The sequence below is a fragment of the Schistocerca gregaria genome, chromosome 4, assembly GCF_023897955.1.
Source record: "Schistocerca gregaria isolate iqSchGreg1 chromosome 4, iqSchGreg1.2, whole genome shotgun sequence".
NCBI classification, from domain to species: domain Eukaryota; kingdom Metazoa; phylum Arthropoda; class Insecta; order Orthoptera; family Acrididae; genus Schistocerca; species Schistocerca gregaria.
Genome location: NC_064923.1, coordinates 739,445,358 through 739,459,603, shown reverse-complemented (window position 1 = coordinate 739,459,603; position 14,246 = coordinate 739,445,358). Strand labels below are relative to the sequence as shown.

General features: G+C 44.4%; 1 non-coding gene across 1 annotated transcript; it reads right to left on the bottom strand.

Moving 5' to 3' along the window:
- Nucleotides 1–6,242: 6,242 nt before the first annotated feature.
- Trnat-ugu (transfer RNA threonine (anticodon UGU)) lies at nt 6,243–6,316 on the bottom strand. Its single transcript has one exon. It is a non-coding gene; the product is annotated as a tRNA-Thr (tRNA).
- Nucleotides 6,317–14,246: the final 7,930 nt, after the last annotated feature.

The window sequence follows — 14,246 nt, the reverse complement described above, 5'->3', positions numbered from 1 at the left end:
GACTACTCTGCAATTCACATTTAAGTGCTTGGCAGAGGGTTCATCGAACCACAATCATACTATCTCTCTACTATTCCACTCCCGAACAGCGAGCGGGAAAAACGAACACCTAAACCTTTCTGTTCGAGCTCTGATTTCTCTTATTTTATTTTGATGATCATTCCTACCTATGTAGGTTGGGCTCAACAAAATATTTTCGCATTCGGAAGAGAAAGTTGGTGACTGAAATTTCGTAAAAAGGTCTCGTCGCGACGAAAAACGTCTATGCTGTAATGACTTCCATCCCAACTCGTGTATCATATCTGCCACACTCTCTCCCCTATAACGCGATAATACAAAACGAGCTGCCCTTCTTTGCACCCTCTCGATGTCCTCCGTCAATCCCACCTGGTAAGGATCCCACACCGCGCAGCAATATTCTAACAGAGGACGAACGAGTGTAGTGTAAGCTGTCTCTTTAGTGGACTTGTTGCATCTTCTAAGTGTCCTGCCAATGAAACGCAACCTTTGGCTCGCCTTCCCGACAATATTATCTATGTGGTCCTTCCAACTGAAGTTGTTTGTAATTTTAACACCCAGGTACTTAGTTGAATTGACAGCCTTGAGAATTGTACTATTTATCGAGTAATCGAATTCCAACGGATTTCTTTTGGAACTCATGTGGATCATCTCACACTTTTCGTTATTTAGCGTCAACTGCCACCTGACACACCATACAGCAATCTTTTCTAAATCGCTTTGCAGCTGATACTGGTCTTCGGATGACCTTACTAGACGGTAAATTACAGCATCATCTGCGAACAACCTAAGAGAACTGCTCAGATTGTCACCCAGGTCATTTATATAGATCAGGAACAGTAGAGGTCCCAGGACGCTTCCCTGGGGAACACCTGATATCACTTCAGTTTTACTCGATGATTTGCCGTCTATTACTACGAACTGCGACCTTCCTGACAGGAAATCACGAATCCAGTCGCACAACTGAGACGATACCCCATAGCTCCGCAGCTTGATTAGAAGTCGCTTGTGAGGAACGGTGTCAAAAGCTTTCCGGAAATCTAGAAATACGGAATCAACTTGAGATCCCCTGTCGATAGCGGCCATTACTTCGTGCGAATAAAGAGCTAGCTGCGTTGCACAAGAGCGATGTTTTCTGAAGCCATGCTGATTACGTGTCAATAGATCGTTCCCTTCGAGGTGATTCATAATGTTTGAATACAGTATATGCTCCAAAACCCTACTGCAAACCGACGTCAATGATATAGGTCTGTAGTTAAATGGATTACTCCTACTACCCTTCTTGAACACTGGTGCGACCTGCGCAATTTTCCAATCTGTAGGTACAGATCTATCGGTGAGCGAGCGGTTGTATATGAGTGCTAAGTATGGAGCTATAGTATCAGCGTAATCTGAAAGGAACCTAATCGGTATACAATCTGGACCTGAAGACTTGCCCGTATCAAGCGATTTGAGTTGCTTCGCAACCCCTAAGGTATCTACTTCTAAGAAACTCATGCTAGCAGATGTTCGTGTTTCAAATTCTGGAATATTCCATTCGTCTTCCCTGGTGAAGGAATTTCGGAAAACTGCGTTCAATAACTCCGCTTTAGCGGCGCAGTCGTCTATAACAGTACCATCGGCACTGCGCAGCGAAGGTATTGACTGCGTCTTGCCGCTTGTGTACTTTACATACGACCAGAATTTCTTCGGATTTTCTACCAAATTTCGAGACAATGTTTCGTTGTGGAACCTATTAAAGGCATCTCGCATCGAAGTACGTGCCAAATTTCGCGCGTCTGTAAATTTTAGCCCATCTTCAGGATTTCGCGTTCTTCTGAACTTCGCATGCTTTTTCCGTTGCCTCTGCAACAGCGTTCGGACCTTTTTTGTGTACCACGGGGGATCCGTTCCATCTCTTACCAATTTATGAGGTATGAATATCTCAATTGCTGTTGCTACTATATCTTTGAATTTGAGCCACATCTCGTCTACATTCGCATAGTCAGTTCGGAAGGAATGGAAATTGTCTTTTAGGAAGGCTTCTAGTGGTACTTTATCAGCTTTTTTAAATAAAATTATTTTGCGTTTGTTTCTGATGGATTTGGAAGAAATGGTATTGAGCCTAGCTACAATGACCTTGTGATCACTAATCCCTGTATCAGTCATGATGCTCTCTATCAGCTCTGGATTGTTTGTGGCCAAGAGGTCAAGTCACAGCTGCAAAATACTAACGCGAATTCTTTACAGACGAATGGAAAAACTGGTAGATGCAGACCTCGGGGAGGATCAGTTTGGATTCCGTCGAAATGTTGGAACACGTGAGGCAATACTGACCTTACGACTTATCTTAGAAGAAAGATTAAGAAAAGGCAAACCTACGTTTCTAGAGTTTGTAGACTTAGAGAAAGCTTTTGACAATGTTGACTGGAATACTCTTTTTCATATTCTAAAGGTGGCAGGGGTAAAATACAGGGAGCGAAAGGCTATTTATAAGTTGTACAGAAACCAGATGGCAGTTATTAGAGTCGAGGGGCATGAAAGGGAAGCAGTGGTTGGGAAAGGAGTGAGACAAGGTTGTAGCCTCTCCCCGATGTTATTCAATCTGTATATTGAGCAAGCAGTAAAGGAAACAAAAGAAAAATTTGGAGTAGGTATTAAAATTCATGGAGACGAAGTAAAAACTTTGAGGTTCGCCGATGACATTGTAATTCTGTCAGAGACGGCAAAGGACTTGGAAGAGCAGTTGAACGGAATGGACAGTGTCTTGAAAGGAGGATATAAGATGAACATTAACAAAAGCAAAACGAGGATAATGGAATGTAGTCAAATTAAATCGGGTGATGCTGAGGGAATTAGATTAGGAAATGAGACACTTAAAGTAGTAAAGGAGTTTTGCTATTTAGGAAGTAAAATAACTGATGATGGTCGAAGTAGAGAGGATATAAAATGTAGACTGGCAATGGCAAGGAAAGCGTTTCTGAAGAAGAGAAATTTGTTAACATCGAATATAGATTTATGTATCAGGAAGTCGTTTCTGAAAGTATTTGTTTGGAGTGTAGCCATGTATGGAAGTGAAACATGGACGATAACTAGTTTGGACAAGAAGAGAATAGAAGCTTTCGAAATGTGGTGCTACAGAAGAATACTGAAGATAAGGTGGATAGATCACGTAACTAATGAGGAGGTATTGAATAGGATTGGGGAGAAGAGAAGTTTGTGGCACAACTTGACAAGAAGAAGGGATCGGTTGGTAGGACATGTTTTGAGGCATCAAGGGATCACAAATTTAGCATTGGAGGGCAGCGTGGAGGGTAAAAATCGTAGAGGGAGACCGAGAGATGAGTACACTAAGCAAATTCAGAAGGATGTAGGTTGCAGTAGGTACTGGGAGATGAAGCAGCTTGCACAGGATAGAGTAGCATGGAGAGCTGCATCAAACCAGTCTCAGGACTGAAGACAACAACAACAACAACATGTGGTACCAGTTTCGGCGTTACATTGATGCCATCTTCAGGCCCCACACGTCGTAGTCGTAAAACCGCTATACACGGAAGGAGCCATATAACTGGATACGTGAATCAAATCGTTACGCAACAGCTCTTGGTCGCTAGACGACACAGACTGTGATTTGACACTGATCCAGTTACATGGCTCCTTACGTGTATAGCGTTTTTACGACTATGACGTGTGGGGCCTGAAGATGACATCAATGTAATACCGAAACTGGTAGCACATAAGAAGTCCATAAAAGAAATTTCTACAATAAATACAGCTGCTGGTAAAGTATTGCATCAAGAAATACATGTCAGCCGTTGTTCCACGGTCCATAATGGATCAACGAAGATCCTCAAAATGGCCGAGACAAATGCGGAGTACAACCGAAGAACCGCAATGAAAGTCTTGGCGCTGGGCATTAGACCACGGAAATATTTCGATTCTTCGGGTGCCCGAGAGCAAGTATAATGCTTCGGAGAAGTTTGGTGTTCAAGTCGTAAGCGTTGTGGCGAGAGAGGGTGATATCATGCCGCCACATTACTTTGAACAGGGACAAACTGTCACAAAAGAAATTTATCTGAAAGTTTTGACGGGTGTCATGAAACCATGGATGGTAACTGTGGCGTCGGGAAGACACTTTTCAACAGGACGGTGCGCCGGCACATACGAGCGATTTAGCCCAAAACTGGCTGTCGGATAACTTCCACATGTTCTGGTAACGGAGTTCCGGCTCCCGAATAGCCGAGATTTGAACTTACGAAACTTCCCCTTTGAATGTAAAGAAATACAGTGCAAGAGAAACTCTGTAAATTATTCGATTTTCAAACAGCTGAGAAAAATTAAACGTATTCAGACAGTACTCTCTTTACTTATTCTGGTCATCATTAAACTGACACACAATATTTTTAGCGCAACACTGACTTTCAATAATCCCTACAAAAGAATGGCCCTGACTAGCAATAACCTAAACCTTTCATCATTCACTTACCTCACAAAAATCTTCGTTACTCGAACTGCTGCAATACAGCGAGCGCCAATACTGCCAGCTAAATAAACTGCTGAAGGCACTAACTACTGATAGGCATAGTTAGAAAATCAAAGATTTTGATAGAGAACAAACAATTTATTTACCGTAGTAGTGTTCAAAAGTTCATGATTCCCAGTCTCACAAATTTCCTTTTACTGACGGACACACGTCCAGATCGTCCGCTCACAGTAACCTCTCAAAACTCTGGCATCTCTCTCTCCACATCTGGCGGCTCACCTTCAGCTGCCCAACGCTACGCGCTGTTCACATCCAACTGCCCAACACTACACAAGCGAATAATACAACAGCCGGCCGCGGTGGTCGTGCGGTTCTAGCGCTGCAGTCCGGAACCGCGGGGCTGCTACGGTCGCAGGTTCGAATCCTGCCTCGGGCATGGGTGTGTGTGATGTCCTTAGGTTAGTTAGGTTTAAGTAGTTCTAAGTTCTAGGGGACGTATGACCTAAGATGTTGCGTCCCATAGTGCTCAGAGCCATTTGAACCAATAATCCAACAATGAGTCCAACCAGCCACAGACTGCACACAGCACCAATGAGTCCAACCAGCCACAGACTGCACACAGCACTGTCAGTGATTTTCACACAGAGCGCTACGTGGCGTAACCAACGTAAAATTCTAAACAACCTACTTACAAACTCCCTCGACTACTATGTTTGGAGCGTATCGAAAGAGTTACCGTAATATCGCTGCTAACGAAGCAGCATTCGCGAATATGGACAGCGCTGTTTTAAAGGGTGTGTGCGATCGCTCCAGGAGATGATTGGAGGCCGTCCTATGGGCTAAAGGGGGTTACCTCGTTGCTCTTGAAAGGTACCATTACTTGTTTGTGAAAGGATTTTCGTTTTCATCTGTATTTTGTTTCAGTAAATTTGCTTTTAAAAAAAGTTTTATCTGTGCCGATTTAAGCGCCGCACTCTACATACATCAATTTTTATTCTATTTATGGATTCTACATCTACATCAAAGTAGATTTATACTCCGCAAGTCGCCCAGCGGTGTGTGGCGGAGGGCACTTTATGTGCCACTGTCATTACCTCCCATACCTGTTCCAGTCGCGTATGGTTCGCGGGAAGAGCGACTGCCGGAAAGCCTCCGTGCGCGCTCGAATCTCTCTGATTTTACATCCGTGATCTCCTCGGGAGGTATAGGTAGGGGGAAGGAATATATTCGATACCTCATCCAGAAACGCACCCTCTCGAAAATTGGACAGCAAGCTACAGCGCCATGCAGAGCGCCTCTCTTGCAGAGTCGGCCACTTGAGTTTGCTAAACATCTCCGTAACGCTATCACGCTTACCAAATAACCCTGTGCCGAAACGCGCCGCTCTTCTTTGGATCTTCTCTATCTCCTCTGTAAACCCGACCTGGCACGAACCCCACACTGATGAGCAATACTCAAGAATAGGTCGAACGAGTGTTTTGTAAGCCACCTCCTTTGTTGATGGACTACATTTTCTAAGGGCTCTCCCAATGAATCTCAACCTGGCTGCCACTCCCTGCACCAAGTGCCTATCCGCTGCAGATCTTCCTGCATTTCGCCGCAATTTTCCAAAGTTGCAACTTCTCTGTATACTACAGCATCAACCGCGAAATGCCGCATGGAACTTCCGACATTATCTACAAGAATAAATGACGACTAACTGAAACCGTCAGCTGCCAACAGGTGTTGTTGATATACCTCGATGTGGACAGTTGAAAATGTGTGCCCCGACCGGGACTCGAACCCGGGATCTCCTGCTTACATGGCAGACGCTCTACCCATCTGAGCCACCGAGGACACAGATGAATAGCGCGACTGCAGGGACTTATCCTTTGCACGCTTCCCGTGAGACTCACATTCCCAACTGTCCACAATTCTACATATGTAATGTACCCTATAGACATTTGCCCATCCACTCATAACATACTAGGTCATTTATATATATTGTGAAAAGCAATGGTCCCATAACACTCCCCTGTGGGGAGCCATCTCACTCGGCTGCTAAAGCTGTCTGCCTTATGTGGCTGCTCAACATTTCGACTGCCACAGCCAGGCTATTACAGCCTGACAGCCTAGTGCGTTATAGCCCACTCGCTATCTGAATTATCTTTAGGTCATTATACGAACTGCAGCGTGACAGTGTCACTTCCCAAAATTTTCGTGCGCCTGTGTGAAGTGGATGTCGTGCCGCGCAGCCAGAGGAATGTATCGGTGCGCCGCGAGCCTGCTACAGGACTGGGGCGACCGGCCAGCCCGGCCTGCGGTAGCAGCCGGCAGGCAGCAAGTAGCGGCCGCCGGCCTGACTTATGCCCGGAGACGCTATCTGCGCGGGTCACATGAGTTACCGCGCCAGATAGCGTTACATTGTCCTAGTCACGGCCGGTAATGTTTCAGAGGGGGCTGCGTTAAATAAGCCGGCCAGGGCAGCGCGGGCCGGTAGCGCGTCGTGTAGCTCCCAGGGCCTCCCTGCCTCCTCCAGCTACCAAGCTACCTGCCGCCGCCGCCGCCGCCGCCGCCGCCGTGTATCGCGCTGCGCCGGACACCGCGCGCTACGCCGGACCGACGGCCTTTGTTCGCGCTGCCTCGCGGATTTATCGCCGCATTCCGGCGCACTGAAGGAGCTGCTGGCTTAATTACGACGAGGCGAATAAACGGTTATCGTTAGGCGTCTCCGGACTGTAAACTGGGATAGCGCACAGGAAACATCGTCTGTACGGAAGCCGAGCGGCGGAGAAGGGGCGTCTGGTAAGTTCCTACCTAGCCAGCGAGGACACTTCTGGCACCACTGGGATACACTTAAACGTAAATTAAACGCGTCCTGACATTTCAGTAAATCACTCCGATTCTCTCGGCCTCCCAACGAACCACCTCTCTCCCTCTCTCTTTCTCTCTAACACACACACACACACACACACACACACACACACACACACACACACGTACACTGTAGTGACACTCTTTTCAATTACACAACTGTGTCTGACACCCAAGCAATATGAGCTAAATATTCCCGTTTTTTCTTTTTTTGATTATTAAGTGGTTTCTACGCGTTACATTTACTTGAGAGGGTATCTGACGTTTTTTACTGACTGCAAAATCGAGTCAAAATTTCAAAGAACTTGTCACTTGCTTTTTACTGATGAAGCGACTTTCACCAACAACGGTAATGTGAATTTGCGTTACTCGTCAATAGAGAACCCCAGCCGACCGCGGTGGCCCAGCGGTTCTAGGCGCTCAGTCCGGAACCGCACGACCGCTACGGTCGCAGGTTTGAATCCTGCTCCTCGGGCATGGATGTGTGTTATGTTCTTAGGTTAGTTAGGTTTAAGTAGTTCTAAGTTCTAGGGGATTAATGACCTCAGATTTTAAGTCCCATAGTGCTCAGAGCCATTTCAACCACTAGAGAACCCTCATTGGCTTCAACAGGTACAGCATCAGCAACCGTGGAGTGTTAACGTGTGCTGCAGCATCGTCGGAAATTTCATTGTGGGGCCGTACGCCATTCCGGGTATACTAAACGGCAATTACTATGCACAGTTCCTGCGAAACGTTCTGCCCATTTTTCTGGAAGAGGTAACACAAACTACGCGTCAGTACATGTGGTTCCAACACGATGGCTGTCCTGCTCACCCATTCCGTGTGGATACAGAGCTGTTAAATGAAAAGTTCCATGGTTGTTGGATAGGAAGACGTGCTGAGGTGAAGTGGCCAGCCCGGTCTCCTGATTTGATCCTTCCTGATTTATTTTTCTGTGTGGAGCAATCAAACATAAAGTGTATGCTCAAATACCAACTACGCCAGACGATATGAAGCAACGTATCATCGAAGCGTGAGCTGATATCTCACGTGACACCCTCGCATCCGTTCACAAGTCATTCGAACGGAGGCTACAAATGTGCATTGCAGCATAGGGGTATCATTTTGAACACATTATTCAGTAAAGTTTTGTGTCATATACAGTATGTATTTTGCATCTTTGCGTGTATTTCCTTCATATTGTGATCAATAACCGGCCGTGGTGGCCATGCGGTTCTAGGCGCTGCAGTCCGGAACCGCGCGACTGCTATGGTCGCAGGTTCGAATCCTGCCTCGAGCATGAATGTGTTGGTTAGGTTTAAGTAGTTCTAAGTTATAGGGGACTGATGACCTCATATGTTAAGTCCCATAGTGCTCAGAGCCATTAAACTATTTTTTGTGATCAATAGTAAATACGTTCAAATAAAAAACAATTACGTACGAAATAGTTGTGACCAATAAGGGCCTCATCATTTACATTTGTATTCCTGTTTCTTACAATGTATTAATATGTTGTAGTATTTTAATACTGTATGTTGTCTGTTATTTTGGTATCACAGTTGTAAAGTAACTGAATAATATTTGCTCAATATAAACAGTTAATTTTTGCTCAAGATATCGCAGTATCTATTACTATTGTAGGGTGAATGGGCGTGGTTGTGTAAGGACGAACTCACGACGTTTACCATGTATTCCACACAACAGGACAACGCCACTTCGAAGGACGAACACGATACAAGAACATATATGTGTCTCAAAAACTATCCGCCTAAATATTACGATATACACATATTTAAACCATTTTTTAAGCCCATCGTGTTACGCTAAAACTTAACATAGGGTTCCATTTAAAAAACCAAGGATGGCCTTATATCTCTGTAATAAAAAAATACCACAAACATGAAATGTGATGTATTCATATAGCCCTCGTCGCTGCAGTTCACCGTCCAAACGGCATCTTGGTATCTATTACGGTTGGACGGATACAAGGGGTGCTATGACTTAGCTACCTCACCCGATATAATGGTAAGACAGAGATCTAGAAACCAGGTTTTAAAGTGTAAGACATTTCCAGGAGCAGATGTGAACTGTGACTGCAATTTATTGGTTATGAGCTGTAGATCAAAACAAAAGAAACTGCAAAAAGGTAGGAATTTAAGCGGATGGGACTTGGATGATTTGAAAGAAGCAGAGGTTGCAGAGAGTTTCAAAGAGAGCCTTAGTAAACGATTGACAAGAACCGGGGAAAGAAACGCAGTAGAAGAAAAATGGGTGGCTTTGAGAGGTGAAATAGTGAACGCAGCAGAGGATTAAGTAGGTAAAAAGACGAGGGCTAGAAAAAATTCTTGGGTAACAGAAGAGATACTGAATTTAACTGACGAAAGGAGAAAGTATAAAAATGCTATAAATGTAGCAGTTGAAAAGGAATACAAACGTCTCAAAAATGAGATCGACACAAAGTGCAAAATGGCTAAGCAGGGATGGCTAGAGGACAATTGGAAGAATGCAGATGCAAATATCACCAGAGGTAAGGAGGATGTAAGATGAAAGGAGGATGTAAGATGAATATCAACAAAAGCAAAACAAGGACAGTCGAATGTAGTCTAATTATGTCAGATGATCCTGAGCGAATTAGATTAGGAAAAGGTAGTAGACGAGCTTTGCTATTTGAGGAGCAAAATAACTGATGTTGTTCGAAATAGAAACAAAAATGGTTCAAATGGCTCTGAGCACTATGGGACTTAACATCTGTGGTCATCAGTCCCCTAGAACTTAGAACTACTTAAACCTAAGGACATCACACACATCCATGCCCGAGGCAGGATTCCAACCTGCGACCGTAGCAGTAACGCGGTTCCGGACTGAGCGCCTTAACCGTGAGACCACCGCGGCCGGCGTTCGAAATAGAGAGGATATAAAATGTGGATTGGCAATGGCAAGAATTGCGTTTTTGAAGAAGAGAAATTTGTTATCATCGAGGATAGATTTAAGGGACGAAAGTATTTTCTATAATTATTGGTATGGAGTATAGGCAGGTATGGATGTGAGACATGGACGATAAATAGTTTAAACAAGAAGAGAATAGAAGCATTCGAAATGTGGTGCTACGGAAGAGTGCTGAAGACTAGATGGGCAGATTACATAACTAATGAGGAGGTACTGAACATGATTGGGGAGAAGAGGAGTTCGTGGCACAAGTTGACTTTAAGATAGTATAACTTGCTAGATCACGTTCTGATACATCAAAGGAACCCCAATTTAGTATTGGAGGGAAGCGTGGAGGGTAAAAATTGTAGAGGGAGACCAAGGGTGAATACACTAAGCAAAGAATGTAGGTTGCAGTAGTTATTCGGAGATAAAGAGTCTTGAACAGGATAGAGCTGCATGGAGAGCTACATCAAACAAGGTTCTGGACTGAAGACCACAACAACAACAACAACGACGGAAATATTTAAGTGTTCGTTTTTTCCGCTGTTCGAGAATGGAGCGGTAGAGATGTAGATTGAAGGTGCTTCGATAAGGCCACTGCCAGATACTTTCTTGATGGTTAATCGCAGAGTAGTCATATAGATGGTGTATAAATGTATGAATTTAAATCAACATCTGATTATGTCTCCTGGGTGCTTCATTTTTTTGTCTGACTGTGCAGTTGTAAACGTTTATTCTGAATGACCCAGGATCGGGTCAGCCAGGTGGTGTACTCTTCGTTAGAACAGGATCAATCAGCGGCTGTCAAGTCGACCCCTTTAGTGGACGACCAACGACCTTAACATGATAGAGAAAGGTTCCCTCTCGGGTAATGAACGAAATCTATGTAATATTCATCGCAGCAGCAACACATCCTTTAGTTTTAAATTTATATTGCTGTAAGGTGTAGAAATATATATATATTATCTCTAGAATGTTAAAATGTACTATGCTGAGTTAGTTAGCAGAGGCCCTGCAAACCGTTTGTTTCATCTGTGCATGACCGGCAACCATATGCTTGAAACTAAAACAGTGGGACAAGCCATGTGAGGTAGCCAGGATGAAACAATGGAAGGAAGAGGTATTAGTGTTTGACGTACCGACGACGATGGTGGTTAGGGACGGAGCCCAACCTCATATTTTAGAAACAAATCAGTGTCGTCCTTTGGAAAGGAAACATTCTTGCATTTCTTCAAGCGATGTAAAAGCATCACGGGGAGCCATGATTGTTCTGATGGCGAATTGAGCCTCTGTCGTTTCAAATGCGAATCCAGCGTCTTGATAGACTGTTAGTTGAATTGGTCCAAGGCACCAGGTTCTGCACAGTCCTCTGTGGATATGGCTAAACATCCGTCTTACTGCCGTTCACATTCAGTCGAAAAAGTTTCTAAATTGTTCAACATGACGAATATACAGCCGAAAGTCAACATGTGCCAGTCCCGGTGTAATGTCAAGCGCCTGCGCACCGGTCAAGAACGTTGGAGCAGAGAAGGCTGTGAAGAAGACGTCAGCCAATAGGACGCTGACAGACCCCTCTCTAGAACTGCTACCCGACTGCAGCGCCTTCCACACGAAGAGGCCATAAGCGCCACGCCACCTGTGCGCGGCCCAGTTGAAGACTAGCCGTTCTATGAGCTCTACAGCAGCGACTACGGCACTGTATTTCTTCTCTTGTGTTACGAATTGACTTGCTACACCTCATTGTAAATTTCTCAAAGTTAAGTATTGTAGTTTATCTTCTTGTTGTTGTGGTCTTCAGTCCTGAGACTGGTTTGATGCAGGTCTCCATGCTACTCTATCCTGTGCAAGCTCCTACAGCTCCCAGTACCTACTGCATCCTACATCCTTCTGAATCTGCTAAGTGTATTCATCTCTTGGTCTCCCTCTATGATTTTTACCCTCCACGTTGCCCTCCAATGCTAAATTTGTGATCCCTTGATGCTTCAGGACATGTCATACCAACCGATCTCTTCTTCTAGTCAAGTTGTGCCAGAAACTTCTCTTCTCCCCAGTCCTATTCAATACCTCCTCATTAGCTACGTGATCTACCCACCTAATCTTCAACATTCTTCTGTAGCACCACATTTCGAAAGCTTCTATTGTCTTCTTGTACAAACTATTTATTGTCCATGTTTCACTTCCATACATGGCTACACTCCATACAAATACTTTCAGAAACGACTTCCTGACACTTGAATCTATACTCGATGTTAACAAGTTTCTCTTCTTCAGAAACGCTTTCCTTGCCATTGCCAGTCTCCATTTTATATCCTCTCTACTTCGACCATCATCAGTTATTTATCTCCCCAAATAGTGTCTCATTTCCTAATCTAATTCCCTCAGCATCCCCCGACTTAATTCGACTACATCCCATTATCCTAGTTTTCATCTTATATCCTCCTTTCAAGACACTGTCCATTCCGTTCAACTGCTCTTCCAAGTCCCTTGCTGTCTCTCACATAATTAAAATATCATCGACAAACCTCAAAGTTTTTATTTCTTCTCTGTGGATTTTACTACCTACTTCGAATTTTTCTTCTGTTTCCTTTACTGCTTGCTCAATATACAGACTGCAGACTGCATAACATGGGGGAGAGGCTACAACCCTGTCTCACTCCCCCTTACTGTAATAAAAATCTATTACTACAATTTGCTCGAATTGTTGTCTAGCATGAAACTTCCTGGCAGATTAAATCTGTGGGCCCGACCGAGACTCGAGCTCGGGACGTTTGCCTTTCGCGTGCAAGTGCTCTACCATCTGAGCTACCGAAGCACGACTCACGCCCGGTACTCACAGCTCTACTCCTTCCAGTATCTCGTCTCCTACCTTCCAAACTTTACAGAAGCTCTCCTGCGAATCGGGCGTGAGTCGTGCTTGGGTAGCTCAGTTGGTAGAGCACTTGCCCGCGAAAGGCAAAGGTTTCGAGTTCGAGTCTCGGTCGGGCACACAGTTTTAATCTGCCAGGAAGTTTCATATCAGCGCACACTCCGCTGCAGAGTGAAAATCTCATTCTGTTGTCTAGCAATCCGAGGAATCAGGTTTCCTAGGCACCTCGTATTCGACGAGTAGGCAGGACACAACAGTGCCGACGACCGGTGTTTAAATATACAGCAAGTACTCCGCAAGCGGTCAAACTGGGTGTGACCTCTATGGCGTAGAGTGCCAAAATAATTTTACCCCATTTTCGTTCCATTCGCGTACGTGAACTACGAGGGTTGGAACTGAAATAGTGGCAACTATTTATTCACAGCTCGTACAAAATAGATACGTGTTTCATAGTTTTACTGACCTTCAAAGTAGTCACCAGACTTGTGTATAACCCGTTGCCAGCGATGTGGAAGTCGAAGGATACTCTTAGCAGAGGCAGTTGTGTTGACAGTTCGAATGGCGCTGTCTACTTCCCGACGAATTTGTAGCAATTCTGAAGCGAATGCCTTGAAGTGTTCCCTTCAGTTTAGAAATCGAGTTGAACTTACGAGGGCTTAAGTCAGGGCAGTACAGTATGTGGTATAGCACTTAGCATCCCCATCAGTCAAACAAATCAGTAACACCTTGCACCGTACGTGCTTGAGAATTGTCCTGCAAAATGATGGTCAGACCCTGCAGAAAGTGTCATCACTTCTGTCTCTAAGCTGGTCGTGGGTTTTGTTCCAAAAACTCGGCGGAATAAACTAGGACGATTCATTTTAAAGCGCGTGGCCGATTTCCTTGCCCATGTTTCCCGTCTGTATTGCAGGGTTTCCAAATCCCCGTTCCACGGAATACTGGTGTTCCGCAGGGCATGAATAAGTGCTCCCCAAAAAACTATTAATTGAAATGGCGTTCTCTTGTTTTCGACACTTTTACGATACTAATTCCTTTATTATTTCTGTGTTATTAGTATTGATTTAAAAGTGAAGTAATCGCTGAATAAATCAAAAGTTTCTCTCGTTTTTCAAAAATTTTATTGACCTTCAATATAAA